Here is an 11,823-nt window from a genome sequence, read left to right as displayed (position 1 = left end):
GAGAATCAAATTTGGAAGCCCATGGCTTGTGTGGAACTCCATCAAGGCTTGGAGTTATCATCTTTGAAGACTAAAGCTTATTGTAGATTCAAGCATTGGTGGATGTTCAAGGATGGCTTCAAGCACAAGCCACCTTAAGAGGAGCTCCCCATAAGTCCAACTTAAGGACAATAAACAAAAGTGCTAGGTGGGAGACACCCCACCATGGTAATATCTTTTCATTTTCTCTTTTGTAAATATTGGTAGAATTAGTTTAAATTCATATTTAGAGTAGTTTGTTGAGTCTATTTGGTAGTCTAATATGTTAAATAAGGTTTGAAGGTGTTTGGGTAGCTGTTTAGAGGTTTGGAATGCTTGGACTGATGCAAGAACATGGAAAAATTTTGAAAAATAGAGCTCCAACCCGCGCATGCGCGCACTTGGCGCGTGCGCGCACCTAGCACGTACGCGCGCCTCAAGCATTTTCGACCATCCATGCGGCGCGCTATGTGCGCGGACGCATGGATTAAAAAATCTCACCCCTCCATACATTGACCCGAGAGTTGCACCTATAATGCGCCAGCACCATGCCTGAAGCACAAACCACCCGCGCGTGCGCGCACTTGGCGCGTACGCACCCTTCAAGCTAATTGCGCAATGCGCGCGCACGTCGATAGCACCACCTGCCCTCCTGGTACATGTTCCAGAGAGTTATTCCTAGTTTGTGCCTATTCTGTGCCTGCAACCCATGCGTGCGTGCACCTGGCGCATACGCATCCTTTGGCCAACTGCGCATCGGCGCGTAAGCGTGCATGACGCGTCCGCGCCGGTAAAAAAAAAGAGAGTTTTTTTTTCTCATCTTCCATTTTCTTTTGTCCATTGCATTCGCATACTTCTATTCTTTGAATTTTCATTTTGCTTTTATAGCCTGTTTTTACCTTAATTTTTTCGAGTTTCTTATTTTAACAATGGTGTTAAATTTTCTTACTCAATTGTTGAGAATTTCTTGGTTAATCTTGGTGCTTCTTGACTTGTTTGATATTGTTGGGTGATGAAACTTTTAAATCAATGCTTAATCTTGTATGACTCTTATATTCTTTGTGTATTGATATGAACTTGCATGTCTTTCATGACCCACTCTTTCTAGTTGAACTTGATGCTTTTGAATGCTCTCCATGCTTTGACTTTATTCTTGCATCAAGTGTTAGTTAATATGCCGTAGCTTATATTATTCTCTCACTCACACGTTGTAGCTACCATGTAGTGAGAACCTTACTCTTATTCGGCATTAGCCCTCGTCTATGTTTTATTTGCTTTGATATCTTTGTTGTAGGCTTAATTTTTTTTTTCTTTCTTTCCTTTTAGGTTGGCCACCAAGAAGAAAAGGAAAGGAAAAGCTTTTAAATGGGGCAACAAACAAGTTCACCCGTACAATCTTTTGAAGGAACTCATCAATTGTAACAACCCGTCCACCTTGCTCTTCTTTGCATGCACCAAGGACGGTGCAAATTTTTAAGTGTGGGGAGGTCGTCCGACCGATCTCCATGGGTAAAAATTTCCTTTCAACACCAAGTTTTCAATTTTTGTCTTAGTTAGATTAGTTGTTGCATTGCATGATAGATTGCATGTTAGTTAGAATTTGTACATATTTTTACCACTTCCTTTTTATGTTAGGACTACTTGGTTAGGGTGATGATTTCTTTTCCAAGAAACTGTTTTTAGGGCACCCTACCAATTTGAAAAATTTTTTTTGGGTTGAACTTGCTTGAAGAATTTATTTTGGAACATAGTTTTTGAGCTAAGAACACAAGCATGTGAGTTTTGAGCCCAATTGCGTGGTTACATCTTATAGCCACTTATTTTCATTCTTGTGTGCATTATTCTTTTTCTATGATTGTAATCTTTGATTTGTTTGATTCTTTATGTCCATTGTTCCATGTATACATACATTTATATGATTGAGACCATCATTTCATTTAGCTCACTTACCCAAATAGCCTACCTTTCATCAACCATTGTTAGCTAATTTTGAGCCTATTTAATCCCTTTTGTTCTTAATGTTAGCACATCACTACCCATAAGTGAAAAATAATAAATATCCCTTAATTTGGATCTTTGATTAGCTTAGGCTAGTGAGGGTGTGTATCATTTGGGTATGGGAAACTTGGGACATTGGTTGAGGTAAAAGTGTAATTTTTATTTTTGTTAAAAATATTGGGAATTGGGTACATATTCACGCACTATATGTAAAACCATATGTATTGATACGTTTGTATATACTTTAAAAAAATGATGATAAAAAAAAGAGAAAAAGAAATAAAAAGGAGACAAAAATGCCCCAAAGTAAAGTTCAATAAAAATCAAGGCATATGGAATGTTAATTAAAGAGAATGCATAAGTATGTGAAAAAGTGGGAATCATGGGTAGCTAGGTTGTGTATTAGAATTTTATAGTTTGTTATATAGGTTAGGTAAGAGCTTAGGCTAATCAAAGATACAAATTTCGAGCTCACTTGACCATATGCATCCTTACCTTTATCCTAGCCCCATTACAACCTATGAATAAGTCCTCATGATGAATGTATACATGCATTGAATAATTGTTGATTGTTAGATGAAAAACAAATCATGGAAAGCATGAGTAGAAGAGAATTGAGTGAATCGATCCTATACACTTGAGCGACTAGAGCTGATACACTTCTGGTGAGGGTTCGATGCTCAATTCCTTGTTCCCGGCTTTCATGAGCTTTTCTTCTTGCAAGTCTACTTGTACTTCATTTTGATATTTGAATTGGTAGAGTTTGAGTCGTCATATGACCTTTTCCCTACTTGCTTATATATGTTCTTGGAGATTGATTTGCTTTTGACCAAGTAGGTAGAATCATTTTGCATTTAGTTACATGCATGTAGATATGTTTATATAGTTTATTTGCATTGAATAAATGTTCATACCCCTTTCTTGTCCTTCTTTATTCTTAGCATGAGGGCATGCTTAGTTTAAGTGTGGGGAGATTTGATAAATCCCAATTTTGTGGTTTATCTTGTGCTTAATTTGGGGGATTTTATCAACTTTTCTCACATTTATTTAATGAAATAGCATGGTTTTGCAATTCTCCCTAGATTTGTGCTTAAGTGTGAAAACATGCTTTTTAGGCCTTAAAATAGTTAAATTCAATTCACTTTAATTCCATTCGATGCCTTGATGTGTTTGTTGAGTGACTTCAGGTTCATAAGGCAAGTATCGGATGGAAGAAGTGAGGAGAAAAACATGCAAAGTGGGAGAACTCATGAAGAAATGGAGGAACCGTAAAGCTGTCAAGCCTGACCTCTTCGCACTCAATCGACCATAACTTGAGATACAGAGGTCCAAATGAGGCGGTTCTAGTTGTGTTGGAAAGCTAACATCCGGGGCTTCAAAATGATATAAAATTTGTCATATGTTGCTTCGCATTCAGGGGCGCGCACGCGCCATGTACGCGTGCGCACCGATGTTGCTCGTGGCCTACTAAAGTGAAATCGCCCCCAGCGATTTCTAAAACACTTTGGGCCCAATCCAACTCATTTCTGATGCTATTTCATGCAGAATTCAAGTTTGGGCAAGGGGGAGCAATTGTTTGGTAGTATAGCATCATGTAGGTTAGTTTCTAGAGAGAGAAGCTCCCTCTTCTCTCTAGATTTAGGTTAGGTTAATTTCTCTTAGATCTAGGTTTTGATTGTTATCCTCATCTTGTTTCCTTTACAATTTCTTGTTTCTAATACTCTATTCTTCTTAGTTCTTTTGTCAATTTTACTTTTATGTCTCTTTTATGTCTATGAACACTCATGTTGGATTTAGATCTCTTTTAATGAAATTTGATATTTGATGTTTCTTTTATTGGTGATTTGCATTGTTGATTTACTTTCCTTGCTATTGGTAGTTGGTAGATTTATTATTCTTGCACTTTTACCATGCTTTCCATTTATACCCACCAAGTGTTTGACAAAATGCTTGGTTGGGCTTAAGAGTAGATTTTGAGCATTCTTGGCTTGGAAAGAGTAATTAGGCAATTTTGAGTCATGAATACCAAACTAATGTTGGTGATTTAGAATTGTTAGTTAATATCATTTTCAATGACTCTAATCTTTTGCTAATTTAATTAGTGAGTTGATTAGGAATTTTGGATTGAGATTAGCTAGTCTTATTAGACTTTCTCCGAGTATGAGGATAACATGATACCTTCCTCCGTCTTCGGGGATGACGTAATGAGATAGATTCTTATTTATTATTGTGATATGCTTGATCAGTCTTGTTTGACATTCTTCCTATGTGAAGGTAATATGATATTTTCTTCCATTTGTTGGAGTTGACTAAATAGGATGAATTAATCATTGCATGACTAGGATAGAAAGCCTATATTCTCAATCTTTGCCATGAATGTCTCTCTTTATTAATTGCTTTCTTTAATTGCTTACTTGATTTTCTTTTCTTGTCATTTAAATTCTTGCCTCTTTTATCAACCAAACCCCTTATCCCCTTCATAGCCAGTAATTGACCACTTCATTGCAATTCTTTGTGAGACGATCCAGAGTCTAAATACTTCGGTTAATTTTTATTTGGGTTTGTACTTGTGACAACCAAAATTTTTGATGTGAGAATTATTTTTTGGTTTGGAGCTATGCTTACAACGAAGTAATTCTTTTCTATAAGAAGGAAATCTAGACCATCGAGCAAATCTCAACTATCAGTTCACCAACAAGGTATACAGGCAACTAGATGTTCTGAATCATATGCTTGAAGCACATTCTATGAGACTAGCTAAACAACAAGATCCTAATAAGAAAAAGGAAAAGAATAGTGAGAGTTTGAAAAAGAAGGAAAAAGAATAAGAAATAAGGCTAGGCTCCAAGGGTTTGAATCTTGAAGCATATGTCTATGGTGTTCCTGTGCAAAAGATCTGCTTGGATGAATAAGTTCTCAGGAGTGCTTCACCACTTGGTAACTTGGGTTAACTAACCCGGGATTATCAACTGAAAATCTACTATCAAGAGCAACCTTGCTACAGAACACTTATTAACCCAAAGAGGTGCTGGACACCAAGGCCTCAAGAAAAGAAAATAACAAACCATATGCCTGTGGTGTGCATGTATGGGAGGAGAGACTTGAGGGAGTAGGTTCTTAGGGGTGTTTCAACACCTAGCACCTTGAACCAACTGGTTCGGGAGTGTTGGCTGAAAGCTTATCTTAAAGAGTCGCCCCCTCACAAAGCACTTAGCCTAAGAATGCAATAAACCCTGAAGAGAAGGGGAAGATCAATGAATAAGGATCTCATAGGATGTAATCAAGCGAGTATTCAAGAGCATGATAAGGACCTGAAAACCAGTAAAGGAATGAACCTAAGTTGCTATGCATGAAACCCCATAGGCCAAGAACTTGACATCTATAATAAAGACTTGTTTCTCTTGTTCTTTCATCCATCATTCTTATGTTTCAGTACTTGCTTAGGGACAAGCAAGCTTTAAGTTTGGTGTTGTGATGCCAGGGCATCTTGGCCAGTTTCACTGACCTTTTTCTTTACTATTTTAGGGTAATTTCATGCATTTTCTCAGTAAATAAGCAAGTTTTGGGTGAATATACAGTTACATCTTGATTCAAGCAAACATTGTGAACTTTGCATGATTTCATGAGAATTATGCATGAATTGAATAATAAAATGGATGATGCATGAACTCATGACTTGAAACAAAGCTTTGATGCACCTTATTTGTTTGATTTCAGGACAAAGGAAGCAAAGAAGAGCCATGTTAGCAGCCACGTTAGTCCCACTAACGTGGAATGGGAGCAAGCTTGCAATGTTAGTGGTAAAGTTACCACCAATAACGCCTTCAAAAGCCATCATAACCCATGTTAGTTGCTACGTTAGTTATATTAACGTGGGAACTAACGTGGAAGGAAAAAGAAGCTCCAACATTAGTGGTAAAAGTAAACACCACTAACGTTCCAAAAGGCCACACATAGCCACGTTAAGAGTCACGTTAATCTAATTAACATGAACTCTAACGTGGAATAAGAAGAGATCGCCAACGTTAGTGACACTCACCTTTGTCACTAACGCTGGATCAGGCCAAGATTGCCTACGTTACTGGTCACGTTAAGACCACTAACGTAAATGGTAATGTGGAGCAAGGGATGCTATGCCAATGTTAGTGACACTAACATTTGTCACTAACGTTGGAGATGGCAAGCACACCCACGTTTGTGGTCACGTTAATGCTATTAACGTGAAGCACTAACGTGGAAGGAAGGGGCGTTTTGAAGCGTTAGTGAGAAAGGTAAGTGTTACTAACGCCCTCGAGTTTTGGAATGCCCACGTTAAGGGCCACGTTAGTTACACTAACGTGGATCATTAACGTGCGAAAGAGGGACAAGGAGCAGCGCTATTGGTAAAAGTATGTGCCAATAACGCTTGCGAAAGGCTAAGAGGCTACGTTAGTAGTCACATTAGTACCACTAACGTTGAAGTTAACGTGGATCAACTGGTTTGGAACATTAGTGACAAAGTTATCGTCACTAACGCTTTCGAACCCAAGTTCACACTTAACGTTAACGCCACTAATGTCCTAACTAACGTCCTACCATGCCTAACTCACATTCTTTCTGCAAGCAAAGCTGAGCCCACTGAAGACTGTAACTGCTTCAACTAAAGTTCAAGGGCCCATATCCAAGACTTGAAGAGCTAACTAGAAGATCAGAAGAGTAGTATATATAGGGATAGTTTTGAATTAAAAAGAGGGCTGTAATTTTGGGGAACTACTTTGTATATTTTGCTTTCTCTGTAACTTTGATGCACGAAAAACTTGTCTCTCAACAAATCTCCCTTCGGCAAGTGTACCGAAGTTGTCGTCAAGTAAAAACTCACAATAGAGTGAGGTCGAATCCCATAGGGATTGATTGATCAAGCAACTTTAATTAGAAGAATGTTCTAGTTGAGCGAATCCAGGATTTGGGTTGAGAGTTGTAGAAAATAAAATGGCAGGAATGTAAATAACAGAAAAGTAAATGCTAGAATTAAAGGACTGGAAGTAAATGACTGAAAATAAATTGCAGAATTGTAAATGGGAATGGGGGATTTGCTCATAAAAGTAAATGGCAGAAATTAAAGAGAATGGGTAAGATCAGAGATGGGGATTTCATTGGGCTTAGGAGATGTTGCAACTCTCTGGATCAAGTTCATTTTCATCTCTTCTTCAATCAATGCACTCATTGATCTCCTTGGCAATCTTAAGTGATTGAATTACAATTTCTTGCAATTCAATCTCTCAAATCTTGGTCAATAGCCAATTCCTTAGTCAATTACTCATGAGAAGAGATGAAGTATGGTCACTGATTATACCACATGCATTTCCCAAACCAAGTATTGAGAGGGTTATAGTCACATACCCATCCAAACCCAATTTGGTCCAGCATGAGAAAGCATTTCTAGCTTGATCTCTTCATTCCTCTTCCAAGGTTCAAAAGAGATCCAAGTTTGAATAGCTTCTCTTCCAAGATAACTACTCAATTGGATGAAGATCGAAAGCTTTCAAGTAAAATCAAGAGGAAAGATAGAAGAAGAATAATGAAGATTAGTATTGATCCATCAAATTACAACAGAGCTCCCTAACCCAATGAAAGGGGTTTAGTTGTTCATAGCTCTTGAAAATGAAAACAAAGATGGAGAATACATCATAAAACTAGAAATTGCAAAGAAAGTAAAATACAGAGAGTAGTTCTCCTTTTTCCCACAGCTTCCAGAACTCTTTACAATTCAAAGCTACTCCTATATATACTACTCTTCTCAGCTTCTAGTTTACTCTTCAAGTCTTGGGCCTTTGGATCTTGAGTTTGAAGCAGTTCTTTTCTTCATTTGGGCTTGGCTTTATTTGCAGAGAGAAAGTGCTAAGTGGGCAGAGTCTTCAGCTCAGGACGTTAGGGGTGTTAATATTTAGTGAGAATATAAGTTCGAGAACGTTAGTGACACTAACATTGTCACTAACGTTCCAATGCACCCCTTTGCCTTACGTTAAAACCCACGTTAACTAGGTTAACGTGGCTTTTAACGTTGCCTTGTTAATCCTTCGAGAACGTTAGTGACACTCAACATTGTCACTAACGTTTCAGTGTGTCCCTTCTTGTTTCACGTTAAAGCCCACGTTAACTAGGTTAACGTGGCTTTTAACGTTGCCTTGTTAATCCTTCGAGAACGTTAGTGACACTCAACATTGTCACTAACGTTTCAGTGTGTCCCTTCTTGTTTCACGTTAAAGCCCACGTTAACTAGGTTAACGTGGCTTTTAACGTTGCCTTGTTAATCCTTCGAGAACGTTAGTGACACTCAACATTGTCACTAACGTTTCAGTGTGTCCCTTCTTGTTTCACGTTAAAGCCCACGTTAACTAGGTTAACGTGGCTTCTAACGTGGCCACTTATAGTGTCACTAACGTTAGCTCAACTTCTCTTCTCCACGTTAGAGTTCACGTTAACTGAGTTAACGTGACTCTCTAACGTGGGCATTGATGGCTTTTTGAGAATGTTATTGGCAATCACTTTTCTCATTAATCTTGCGAGTTACCTCCCCTTTTCTTGCTTCCTTTTTGGTCCTGAAATCAAGCAATAAAGTGCAACAAAGCTCTAGTCCAAGTCATGAGTAATGCAACATAATAGTTGTCACTAAACTTATGCAAAAACCTCATGAAATTATGTAAAATGCACAATGTATGCTTTAGTCAAGGTGTAAGTGAATATTTACCCAAAACTAGCTTATTTCCTAAAGAAATGCATGAAACTAACCTAAAAACAGTAAAGAAAAGGTCAGTGAAAACTGACCAAAATGCCCTGGGATCACAACACCAAACTTAAAGCTTGCTTGTCCCTAAGCAAGTACTGGAACAAGAGAATGATGAATGGAATATCCAGAGGAATGAGTCATCCTTGTGGAAGTCATATTACTGATTTTATGGTGGTTTCATGCATAGCAACTTAGGTTCATTCCATTACTGGCTTTCAGACCTTTATTCTGTCCTAAAACACCCACTTTGTTCATATCCCATGAGACTTTTATTCATTGATCCTTTTCTTGTTATTACAAGGGTTGTTTGTGTTATTTAGGCTAAGTGCTCTGTAAGGGGCCTCCTAGCCTCCTAGCCTTGTGGTTGAACCAACTTAGCTAACTTATGACTACCCCAAAGATTCATGAATGCACTTCCACAATATAAACTCCACTCTGGTCTTTTACAAACATAATCATTCTCTTTTTATTTGATTTAAAAGGGACAAATTTACAAGTAGGTTAAGTGATGGTGCAGTGACATTTAAACCAGAAATCATGGACCTATTCAGAAGGAAAACTTAAAAGACAGAATTTAAAAAGGGTTCAACTGCGAGTAACTACAAATCAAAAGTGCATTCGGACTTCCAACTTTCAACAATTCTAAGTACAATGGAATTAGGCAACAATACAACCTTCGGGTGATGATCTCTGGTCCCCCTCTTTCTTTGTCATCATCCTAGTTTTTGCTGCCTCACTTCTTTGGGTGAAGGTGCACCATTTCCTTATAAGATTCCTACAAGGTTACTGGAAGTTGCTTGTTCCCAAAGCACTTGAGACATAGTTAGCTTACATGTATGCTTGTGCCTCTTGAACTCAATTTGGTGTGTGAACACCAAACTTAGTTCTTTGCCCCAGTACACAAAGCAATGATCACCTATAGTCTAACTACATCTAAGTGGTTTCTCTTGGTTGGATGGAGCTAGCAATGTTCTTTGGGAGTAGAGTGTAATTCTAACCAATGTCCTTTAGTGGAACACCAAACTTAGAATTACACTATCACTCTTGGGTTGTTCTGGTGTGGAACACCAAACTTAGCTCCTTACAATACAGGGGAAACAACTTGTGACTTTTATTGAAATAAAGATGAAAGTGAAACTACCTGAGGTTGGGTTGCCTCCCAACAGAGCGCTCTTTTATCGTCGCTAGCTTGACGAGTCCTTAACTTACTTGAGATGGTACTTTACTCTGGGGTCTTCCCCCATGTTGCCCAGATAATGCTTGAGTCTTTGTCCATTCACTGTAAAAGTCCTCTCTGAACCTTTATCCGTGATTTCGATGTGGCCATAGGGTGATACTTTTGTAACCAAGAAAGGTCCGGACCACCTTGACTTGAGTTTTCCTGGGAACAGTCTTAGTTTAGAATTGTAAAGGAGTACTTGCTGCCCTTTTTCGAAACTCCTGGGTGCCAAATGCATGTCATGTTTTCTCTTTGCCTTCTCTTTATATATCTTAGTGTTTTCATAGGCTTGTGACCTGAATTCCTCCATCTCTTACAGCTGCAAGATTGTTTTTGCACCAGCAGCAATGCTGTCAAAATTTAGTATCTTGATAGCCCAAAGAGCTTTGTGTTCCAGCTCCAGTGGTAAATGACAAGCCTTCCCATAGACTAATTGATACGGAGACATTCCAAGTTGAGTTTTGAATGCTGTTCTGTATGCCCACAGAGCATCATCCAACTTCTTCGACCAATCCTTTCTAGATGCGCCCACAGTCTTTTCCAGGATCCTCTTCAGCTCTCTGTTGGATATCTCAGTTTGCCCACTTGTTTGAGGATGGTAAGGTGTGGCTACTTTGTGTTTTACCCCATATTGTAAGAGGAGAGCTTCTAGTGGTTTGTTACAAAAGTGGCTCCTTCCATCACTGATGAGGGCTCTTGGGACTCTAAACCGGCTAAAGATATTCTTCCTGAGGAAGTTCATGACTACCTTGTTATCATTAGTTGGGGTTGCAATAGCCTCTACCCACTTGGAAACATAATCTACTGCTACCAGGATGTAATTGTTTGCATATGAGGTTGGGAATGGTCCCATGAAATCAATTCCCCACACATCAAATAGTTCAAGTTCCAAGATGAAATTTTGTGGCATGGCGTTTCTTTTGGGCAGGTTTCCAGATCTTTGGCATTCATTGCAGCTTTTTACTAGTTCCTTGGCATCCTTAAAAAGAGTGGGCCAAAAGAATCCGCTTTGTAACACCTTTGCTGCAGTTCTGTCCCCTCCAAAGTGCCCGCCATAGCATGAACCGTGGCAGTTCCACAGGACTTCTCTCCCTTCCTCTTCCGAAACACATCTTCTAAGAATTCCATCTGAACATTTCTTGAAGAGATATGGCTCGTCCCAGACAAAGTATTTTGCATCATTCATGAGCTTCCTCTTTTGATGTTTATTAATCCCTGGGGGTAATGCCCCAGTTGCCTTGAAATTTGCAATATCTGCGAACCATGGTGCTTTATGAACTGTCATCAACTGCTCATCAGGGAAGAGCTCGTTCACATTTGTATCATTTTCTCCACCTTGATCATGAGGGATTCTAGATAAGTGATCTGCCACCTTGTTCTCCATTCCCTTCTTGTCTCTGATTTCAATATCAAATTCCTGCAACAGTAAGATCCACCTTATTAGTCTTGGCTTTGATTCTTGCTTGGAAAACAAATATTTAAGTGCTGTGTGATCTGTAAAAACAATCACTTTAGCACCAATGAGGTATGATCTAAATTTGTCAAATTCAAAAACTATTGCTAGCAACTCCTTTTCAATAGTGGTATAATTTCTTTGAGTTTCATTAAGGACTTTGCTAGCATAGTATATCACACGAACTAGGTTATCTTTCCTTTGTCCTAACACTGCCCCAACTGCAAAATCAGATGCGTCGCACATCAATTCAAATGGTAGGTTCCAATCAGGTGGGGAAATGATAGGAGCAGAGGATAACCTCATTTTCAAATGTGCAAATGCTAGCATGCATGTTTCATCAAAGATGAATGGTGTATCAGATACAAA

The sequence above is a fragment of the Arachis ipaensis genome, chromosome B06, assembly GCF_000816755.2.
Source record: "Arachis ipaensis cultivar K30076 chromosome B06, Araip1.1, whole genome shotgun sequence".
NCBI classification, from domain to species: domain Eukaryota; kingdom Viridiplantae; phylum Streptophyta; class Magnoliopsida; order Fabales; family Fabaceae; genus Arachis; species Arachis ipaensis.
This window is presented reverse-complemented; position numbering follows the sequence as displayed.